We start from the raw sequence: 10,194 nt of genomic DNA, 5'->3' as shown, positions 1-10,194 counted from the left end.
ATTTCTACGATGTCAGCTAGCCTGCATTAAAAACAGTCTGACACGCTCCACAGTGCACCTGAGGCAAATCACTTATAACACCAGACTAACCATATAAATGTCTGTGTCCATAGAATAATTTTTGGAATATAACTGACCTGCATCACATGAATGATCGCATTTTGAGGGACTATTTTCTAGCAGATCACTCCGCCGCTGCAAAGCTTATACAACCACGAAGCTGATGCTGCTCAAATATAAGGTATTCTTCATGCAAAATGGTTCAAATTAATTTATATCATTAGTCTGGCGTTATAAGTGATTTGCCTCAGGTGCACTGTGGAGTGTTTTTAATGCAGGCTAGCTGACATCATAGAAATGCACTAGCCTTGCATTAGCCTAGCGCCACGAAACTCTTCAAACATAAGAACTGCATGAATTACAAAAAAAATATCTCCAGGTACCAGCAACACTCTGGATAACTAGGAAATGAGGCCCTATGTCAAAAATCCTGAAATATCCCTTTAAGTATGGCATGTTCGCAAGCTTTAAGGGAATCCAGGTCTACAACCCACTAAGAGCCCTAAACAGCCTTTAATAAGACATTGCTGGAGTTGTGTTTTGCACTCATGCTGAGTAGTCCCTAATGTTGATACCACCATCTTTCAAGAGCTGAAAATACTCTCTCAACACACAAACTTGAATCAGAGAACTGTTTTTAAGCATCTATATCTCTGCACCACGGCTGCGTTCCTAACTTTCCTTTCATGTTTCCCACTGTTGAGCAGACAGCTTCCATCAGAGCTGTCATTTGCACTACAGTCATTTGTCTATTACATTTCATCAGAAATGATTGTATTAATTTGTTTTTGATTTGTGAAGAACTACCTCACTTGCCCCCCCTGACCGCACATCACTGCTTGTACTTGTAGGTTAGTTGCTGTAAGTGACGCTTGGAGTAAATGATTAGCTGTGGGGTTGTATCGGTCAATAACAATTGTGAAGGAGTTTGCATGTTGTTGTTGCCATCCAAGAAGAATAATACACCATTGTTCAATCTTTTGTTGTTAAAAATATGCAAGTTTTTTCTGAAGATATCTGTGTGTTACAGTTGTGGTTAGTCTTCTGGAAATCACTGCCTCTTGTAAAGCTGCAGTCAAAAGAAAACCGTTTTTTTTGCCCCACTCTTTGTGTCAACCATAACGAGAAATCCACCATCACAAATGTCCAGTTTAACAACAGTGAAATGTTTTAGCCGATGTCCCGCTCCTTCATTGTTGGGAGCAGTATGTAAGTGTGTCTGTGTTAGCGCTGCGTCAGGCTTGTCAACACCCGGCGGCTGCCAGATTTCTGCTCCGCTCCGCAGTTAAAAGCCCGGTTTAACGGGCGGCTGCCTCATCCCAGACACACGTCCCCAACTCCCCAGGACAGCTAGGGGACAAAAGGACACGCGTTAACTCAGATGGAGAAAGAGTGTGTGCACTTTAGACTTTTAACAGTCACAAAGTAGAAAGCCAGATCGACAATTACGATTAGAGTCATTTGAGGTAATTGCCAGCGATGGTTTGTGTGTATCCAGATAAAACAGTCCTGCGGCTCATCTCCAGTGCGTCCCTGCGTGATGGTCCACAGGTGGAACATGAAGCCCTCTGCAGCCCCGGTGAGCTCACAGACTGCGGGCCAGGCTGGCACGAGCACCAGCCGGATCCTTAACGGAACGCTGCCAGTCCTCTGGTGTTGAGGAAGTGCACCAGATGGGACAGATAGATTAGGAGTGTGGAAAATGCGTGTCATCTTGGGCTACAGGCTCCGAGGGTGGCCTTTGACTGTAGTGGTTTCAACTGTATAATCAGACGAATAAGCAGCAGGAATGAACGGTTTTCATATTGGATCAAGTTGTTTTTGGAAAATCTAATATCACAGAAGAACAGTTTGGAAACCAGCAATGGCACAGACATCCAACAGTGAAACAGATTAACAAATGTAACGTCCAAATGAACTGTCACCAGTGAAGCAGTTGATGGATAGTTGCCCTGGGCGTCCTCAAACCCCACTTTATTGCGAGGGAAAACTCAAAAACACAGTGGGAGAAAAGGGAAACCTGGAGTAGAACTACTGACAGAAAGATCGACTTCCTTGGACAATCAAGCTGTAGGTAGACGCCAGCTGATGGAATCCCTCTGCAGATTGGGCTGAAGACAGCAGAGCTAACGTCCAGTCCCTCAAGCACAAGATTTTTTCTTTATTCAACCAGGAACGTCCAACTGAAATTCAGAAACACGTTTTCAGAGTTCAGGCTCTGCAGGCTCATATTGACATGTTTTAATTGATGACAGAAACTGGTGCACCCAGAAGAAACCTCCATATACATAGAGGAGACCATTTAAACTCTGCTTTGAGGCTGGACCATACGTAGTCCCGTTTAGAACGTGGTGATTTTCATAAGAACTGGAAAATCCATTCATACTAATAATAAAACCACATCATAGAATCAGAACAAATGATATTCTTCTGGTGAGGAAGATATTATGGCAAAAATAAAAATCATTCACTGTGGTGCATATACTGAAGTTTTTTTGTGACTAAAGTCTATTTGACATTATGAGAAAGAAACACAGTAAATCAGCTTTGTGTAAATGTCAGCGATGCAACATTGGCTTTTAAGACTTCCTATGTGCGCAGAAGGAAAATAATCTCCCACCAAACTGTGCTCCACAATGAAGGAGGCGCATGGGAGACGATGGACACCATCTCCTCTGACACTGTTTATTTTTTATTTATTTATTTTATTTGACCTTTATTTAGCCAGGACAGTCCCACTGAGATTAAGAATCTATTTAACAGGGGAGTCCTGGCCTGAGAGGGGAACCTATAGTACACATTTTAATGGTATAGGAAACTGCAATACCCGGAGGACACCTGCGGAGACACGGGGAGAACATGCAAACTCAACCAAGAACAACTCAACAAACCGTTTGGCTGATTATGAATTCAAACATTCAAGTAGTTTAAATCCACATTTAAGTGAGAGTTGTTTTCAGTGATTATTCTATCATAAACAATTGTTAACATTAGATGGACATTTGCAAATTTTACTCTTATATAAGTCGATTTTATTTTTTTCACGGACCACCTACGCTTGACTCAGGACCCCAGTTTGAGAAAGGTGGCGATAAAAGTAATACAGCACATTATACTCTCCTCAGCAGGAGCGGTGCTTACAGACTGGAGGTTTGTGTGTCAGTAGCAACACCTCGAGTCGAGAACATAAATCCCATCGAACCGCGAGCCCAGCCAACAATCACACAGACATTACGCCATGTTGTCAGTGTCTTAGAGCCATCAGCAACACTCACCACACACAGGCTTAGCACTGCAGCCTAATGGACTCAGTGTTATCATTCATACGGCCATGCAGCCGAGTGTATGCCTGCGAATATGAAGAGCTCATTACCCAGTGTTTTGTGAACAAACACCGCAGGCAGACAAATGTGAAATCAGACGCTCGGTCCAATGCAGGCCTCTGTGTGAGTGAGAGGCTAATGAAGGAAACCAAATAGTGTGAAAACAAGGCTGAAAAACAATCAAAGTTTGGCGAGCTGCGCGATACGACCACAGGGACCGCACTGGCTCCTACTCACTGGGATACTAATGCTAGCGATGAAATAAAGAGTGTGGTTCTAAAGAGTCTGTTGGCTGTTTACACTTAGACATGAATCTTCACAACAGGATGAAAAAACATATGCTGCTAACATTGAGATTTACATGCAAGGACCATTGCTCTTTCCCCAATGTAAAGAGCATAGAACGGCACTATAACCAGATATGTCCAATTCATAGTTCAACAGTTCATGTTGTATTACAAAACCATACAGCTTTTCCTAGTGTTGCTTTAAACATCCCTTAGCGGCAGCCCTTTAGTTCCCAAAGTGAGGGTTATGAGGCCCTGGAATGGGGGGTCTTGAGATTACTTGTACACGCTTTTTAGACTTAATAAGTCTTTCAATTCTACGTAGAGGGATTTTTGCCCGTTGTGCCTTTCTAAAGTTCAAACAGTTTCGAGAGACTCTTTTGAGGCAAAATCTTCAACCTGCGCCTATTGAGCTCATTTATCGTGGATTTAGATGGAAACGTGTTTTTGCTCTTAAAGACTCTGCAGAAATTTGATTAAGTGTGTAGAAGAGGTCCTGGTACAAAAATGACTCAATTTCGACAAAAATATCAGATTAATTCTAAAGCGAGGATTTGTTGCAGTTTAATTTATTCCATTGTTTCCATGATCGATGATTGGCCAGATTAACCTTTCATGAAATTCCTTTTGTCTCCAAACCTGTGCTCAATCCAGCCAAAAACATTGTTTATATGTTGTTGTTTTTTAACATTTTTAATCTGTAACTTCATTTCATCATTCCCTTGCTTCATTGTTCACATTAACACTCTACTACTTATAAGTTTTGTGATTCAAAATCAACTTTTTTGAGCTTTTAACCAATTTTTTCCTCGTCAAAAACATACCCTGAGTAGCATTTCATTTCATGCATGCAGTTTTGAGTTCTTGTTTCTTTTTAGTTGGCTCTTCTTCTACTGCTTGAAGCACTCCGATCTGAATTTCCTGGCTTTTGTTGCATCATAGATTAAACCCCAAACTGTCCTCCACCTTTTCAAAGCCAGATATCAGCACGGAGCAGATAATGTTGAGGATGAGATGAGTTCTCCTGCTCTGCTCTCTCTTCTCTGGACAGCTGCTGTTGTAGCCTCCCCCGCGCTCCGCCGTGATGGACTTTTGTTGTGGGCTCGTTCGGGGACAGATAACGGTTCCGCCCCTGCTCGCCTCGGCTCAGCTCGTCTGGCTTTATGACTGGGTCGGCCCACAGTACTGTCTGCTGCACACTATTTATCTGCCACCAAAGTACACTCGCCGCAGGCTCACGCAGAGAGGAGGCATATTACTTTTCTAGTCTTACACTAGTGTGTCCAGGATTGTTTTGTTTGACTGCTTTCATGCACTGTCTACCTTTACTGCAGAAGGAAATACTTAGAGTGGTCATTCCAATAGAGTGAGAGGCACTGATTGCTTTTTTTAAGACTTCTAATACCGATAAAGGTTTCAATTAATGTCAATACCAGATGCCAACCGATTTGCAAAAAAATACATTAAGACTTAAATCCAGGGTTGCCAGGTCCAGTTTTCCTGCAGAATTGGGAGGATATTTGGAATCCATATCCATTTCTTCTGAATTGACCACTGATTTTCGATCAATTATTCATTTTGTTTCTTTCCTACATGGCACCACTTGTTGTAAAGCGATGAATCCAAACGTAATCAATCTTATCCTTCCTCCTGTGTTTCCCAGTTTTTGCTCAGACGCTGTGCTTGTTTTTCTACTTGATGGCTTCAATGCTTTCTCTTTTTACTGCCCATTAAAGATTGGGAACAGGAACTGAAGCTTCAGAGATGCTCCAATCCACTTTACAGCTTTCTTTCAAGATCCAGTGCTCAGCATAAGTGCCTCCTGAGGCCGACAGTGGCCTGGTCTGCGCTCCTCTCTGCAATGGCTTGGTTTTCTTATCTACGAGTGATACCAACATTATATTAAATTTTAAAAAACACAGCTATATATCCATTGTGGTAGTGCATAGTAGCTGGTGCTGCAGACAGCCTAAGACACTGCACAGGGGCTACATTCTGAATCTGAGGTCAGTCTGCCTCCTGGAGTGAGAGTGGGTGTTTGCTCCTTGTAGTCCCATTTCCTCCCTCGCTCTGCACTCCTGCGATTGTAGTCAAGTTGTTCAGTTCAGCACTGAATCATTTAACATGACATTACATATGCTTCAACTGACTTTTCTGAACTCTTATGTTCCTTCATGAAAAACAGACCTGCAGTTGTGTATTGTTTCATCCATGTTTGAATAATACTGCGTTCAGTCTGTATCCTTTTTAAAATGCTTGTCCCCCACAGCTGATGTCATGTCTCTGTGTTATAAAAGTCTAGACAGCTTCATTGGACACGCTCTGATCTTTTCTGTGCTCAAAATGCCTCCACTACAAATCATTTCCAGGTCAAGGCTTGTTTTGCACTCAGAAACTGTAGCTGAATAACCTTTTACTGGTTTTCCATTCATCTCAATCGAACCAAAATCACAAATTTAATGGTCGCATTTTGGTTAGTAGTACAACATTCTTTGCGATAAAATCTCCTTTTTCCATCGTGTTTTATCATGTGTAAAACAGTTTAGTCTGCGAACATGCTCTGAAATGCAGAACTCTTCTATTTGCTCTTGTAAATTGTTTCTGAAAAGTTAATTGCTCTTGGTTATGTTTCAAATAGACACTTTTAAATGTGTTGTTCTTAATTTTTTAAAAATCGTTAATCCAACTCCGACTTACCCCTGTTCCAATTCGCACATGCACAATCCTCAATTTCTAAAGCAGAAGGTGTAATATGTTTCCATGGAGATCTGACTCTAAGTTAAAGTAAGGTACACTTTATTGATCCCCGTAGGGAAATTTGTCCTCTGCATTTGACCCATCCTTCAGTGCAACCTGGCTGGAGGATTCACCTTTTTCTATGTTTTAGTGGTGGGAGGAAACCTACGCAGACACAGGCTCCCGATTACAGCTTTTGGGCTCAATTCTACCAGAGTTCTGACTCTACTGTAAAGTCTGCACTGCAAAGGACATTCTTTCTCTGCAATGTGTTTTTTAGCAGGTGCAGAGCCTCCTCAGTGAGTGTACAAGCTGCTGTGGATGTGAGGCTAGCCGTGGTAGCATTAGCGTCGCGATTAACCTGTTTATTTACCATAGAACTGTGGTTATGGCTGCACTACGGAGCTGGACCACTGCACCACTATGATAAATAGTGATTTAAATGAGTGACCAGGTAACTGAGTGATACTTGACCTACATGCTGTCCAGCTGACTTCCACTTTTTCTTCACCGTGGGAATATTCCCCTATCCTGCAAATGTTTCTTCAGTGGTGGCACATTTCTCTGCTTCCGCCTGTGGAATTTGTCCCATCTTCTAATTGGACTGAAACTACCTACCTCCACCTCTGTTTTATTTATTTCTTATTAGTGCAATGTGTTTGCAAACATTTGTGGGAAAGATTAATTGTTGCTTGGCGTCTGCAGCGTACAAACAAGGCTAAGATGAAGAAAATACATTTACTAAGCCTGAATTAAGCTCTATGGGACCTGTAATAATTGGGTATGTATTGGCAATTGCTGTGTTAACTCCTCGGCCCCTCAGCATCATTGAGCGCTGCCATCTCAGCATGGTGCCACTTAAACCATTCCCAGTAAACCTGTCCCAACCCGGCACTTCTAAGGCACTCCTGCCCTTTTATTAACCTCATTAAAGTTTACTATGTTATTCCAAACTGTACCTGCATGTCCTATCAGGGTTTACTGCCCCCGGACAGCACTTAAAGGTAAGGTTAGAGCGGCCGTGCGCAGCTGCATGGGGAGGAGGTGGGCGACGTGGAAACCTTTCAACACGCCAACGAGTTTACCAGATCGCCTAATAACCTACTGGCGAAGGCCCTGCATGTTTGTGTGAGAGAGACGAGTGATTCTAGACATTTTGTTCTCTCCTGTGATAGGATTTGATTAATGGGATCCACTGCTCTCTGTCTACTGACATCTGCTCCCGTAAATCAAAAAGACGTTGATGAGATTAAAGTGCAGATTAAGGTTGTGCTGAGAAGGGTTAGTTGAACATAAGGATAACAATGAGTCTGAAGATGCGGCCATAATCCTAAAGGTCTGTACGTCTTAGCTGTAAACTGATCCCAGTCCAAATTTTGCCATTTTAGTGTAAACGAGTATAATTTGCACTTTTGTGGTAGATATAACAAGTGTGTGTGCTGCCGACCATGCCTTAACAGTGAACAGGACTTTTTTGAGAAGCCAAATGACCTCAATGGGATCATTCAGGCTCAGACCCCAACTGGGAACACCAGAGGAAGAGCATCGTCACCCACTTCGCACAATATGCACACCCAATCATCTTTACATCAACTCTGTCAAAACAAAGGAAATGGTTATTAGTTCACCCACTCCCAGTCTGATCCGTATTTCCATCAACAGGTGACCACATTTGAATACCTCGGGCAATAACACCACATCAGAGACCTCCATCAACACTCACAGCAAAGAAAGCAGTGCTCTCCATGTCGCCCCTCATCTTCTGCATCATTCAGTCCATTCTGCTGTCCCCTGTTTTTACACCATGCTGTCTTCCATGAAAACAAGCTCCTCAAAATCACTTGCACCGCATCCATAATCCGACTTTTGTTGAAACTTTTTAAGACTAAGAAAATGGACATACTTCCAACCACAGACGCCGATTTATGTTCTTCCCAATGGGTGCCCAGTCAGGATCGATCTCACAAACTCGTGGTCATGAGTCCGGCGCTCTCCCTATGGATCGAGCTGAGCAGAGCAATGGACTCCCACAGCACGTACATTAATGTTATGGACCTCCCCACGCTCCTATGTTCGTAGAAAAACGAGTAATGGCTTTACAGGTTAGACTATATTTAGTGAATCATTTTGTAATAGGGCAAATTCGCCTGGGTGCCCAAAGATTTGAGTAGGTGCTCCAGCCCCGTAGCACCCAAGGGATTGGCGCCTATGCTTCCAAATAAACTGAATCTTTTACTTGTGGATCATTCATTGTCCTTCCGAAGAAAAAACCCCAAAAAGATTTCATAAAAATGATTAAGAGATTATTTAACATCTTTATGAAGTGTTACATGTTTTTCTCATTGAGCTGCCTTAGTCCAGATAATATGCCTGTAATAGTAAAGTGAAGTCCGGATGTAAGGAATTCCGAGTATCCGGCCTTGGACTGGGACCGCGGTGGTTAAGGATGACTGTTGGACGGAGGACCAGGATCCGGCTGAGTGCCATGCAATCCAGTTTACCAGAACACAAGGATTCCTCTGCTCTGGAGCGGCTCCCTGTTTCCACTCACGTCCCTCTCGAAACTCCTGTAAAAGGCTCAAATTTAGTATGTGCAGCTGAAAGACGCACGAGAAATGGTGTTGGTTTGTTGAGACATTTTCTATCTCCCTGTTCCAAAGTACACACAGAGTGCAAAGTTGGTCAATGAAAGTTGGACGTGCTCTCAGCGCTTGGAATAATATGCTTTAAACTTGGATCACTTTTAAGGATTGTCTCTCTGACCCAGGATTGTGTGCAGCGTTCTTGAATGGGTCTTCTTCCTGTCTGACTCTCTGATTCAGATATTTTTCGGTTCTTTTGCTTCTTATGGCAGGGTGGCTCGGTGGTTTGCGCAGTACCCAGACTGTCCTCCTTCGGTTTACCACATCAACCTAAACCATGTATTGCAGACTAATCGTCCAGCCAGGTACCAAGGGATATTGAAAGAAGGATCCAAGACAGGAGACAAATTTCTCTGTCCACTGCGTTTATCTGTGAGAAGCTCCTCGTAACATTGATAATAGGCACATAAGACTTCTTATTGGCCAATGTATTGATCAGTGAGTGATATGGTTATTTGGTTAAAGATCTTGGTTACAGATCTTTCATGGCTCAGATTTGTGTCTTGTGTCTGAAAGAGTGACTCATCTACACGGAAATCAAATCGCTTCACATCAGGGTCACATCAACCTTTTTGAGTATTTACTCATGTCCTAACGTTGAATCATCACTGGGATGTTTTGAGCAGCTCTTCTCTCAAACTGCGTTTAATGTGGCAACATTGATTTGTTAGAACTCCATTTGCTAAAATTTAGGGCATATATGCTGTTTTTATCATACGAATAGCTCCAGGCAGGCTCCAATAGCAGTCATTACTCAAGTGTTTGTTCCAGTACAGAGGTGAAATTGTGTGATCTTTGATGATTTAATCTAAATTCCGGTTGTAAGCGACAGTTTTATGCAGGTTTTATGCAGGTTTTATGCACTGTAAGTCGGGAACCAAAATCCTTGCGTCACAAGTCACATATGTTTTAAAAGAATGATTTGTAACTAATTACCAACAGAATCAAACTTACATTGATCGGCTTGTACTGTGCCCTTCCAGTACCGAAATTGCTTTATTGGGTCTGTCTTATGTTTCTTAAGGAGAAATGTAAAGCTCATGGGCAAGAAGACAGTGTCAAGCATTAGCGTTCACAGAGCAAATGGAAGCAGTCATTTCCTTAAGTGCTTTTGTGGATGAGGTTTGAAAGTGCGGCTCTTGTGAG

The 10,194-nt window shown here is 42.5% G+C and overlaps 1 protein-coding gene across 2 annotated transcripts in view; it reads left to right on the top strand.

The window, feature by feature from the left end:
- The window catches only part of LOC306977557 (MAGUK p55 subfamily member 7-like), a 124,536-nt gene that overhangs the window by 449 nt on the left and 113,893 nt on the right, over positions 1-10,194 (top strand). The gene's annotated exons all lie outside the window — the stretch shown is intronic.

The sequence above is a fragment of the Gobius niger genome, assembly GCF_951799975.1.
Source record: "Gobius niger genome assembly, chromosome: 18".
NCBI classification, from domain to species: Eukaryota; Metazoa; Chordata; class Actinopteri; order Gobiiformes; family Gobiidae; genus Gobius; species Gobius niger.
This window is presented reverse-complemented; position numbering and strand designations above follow the sequence as displayed.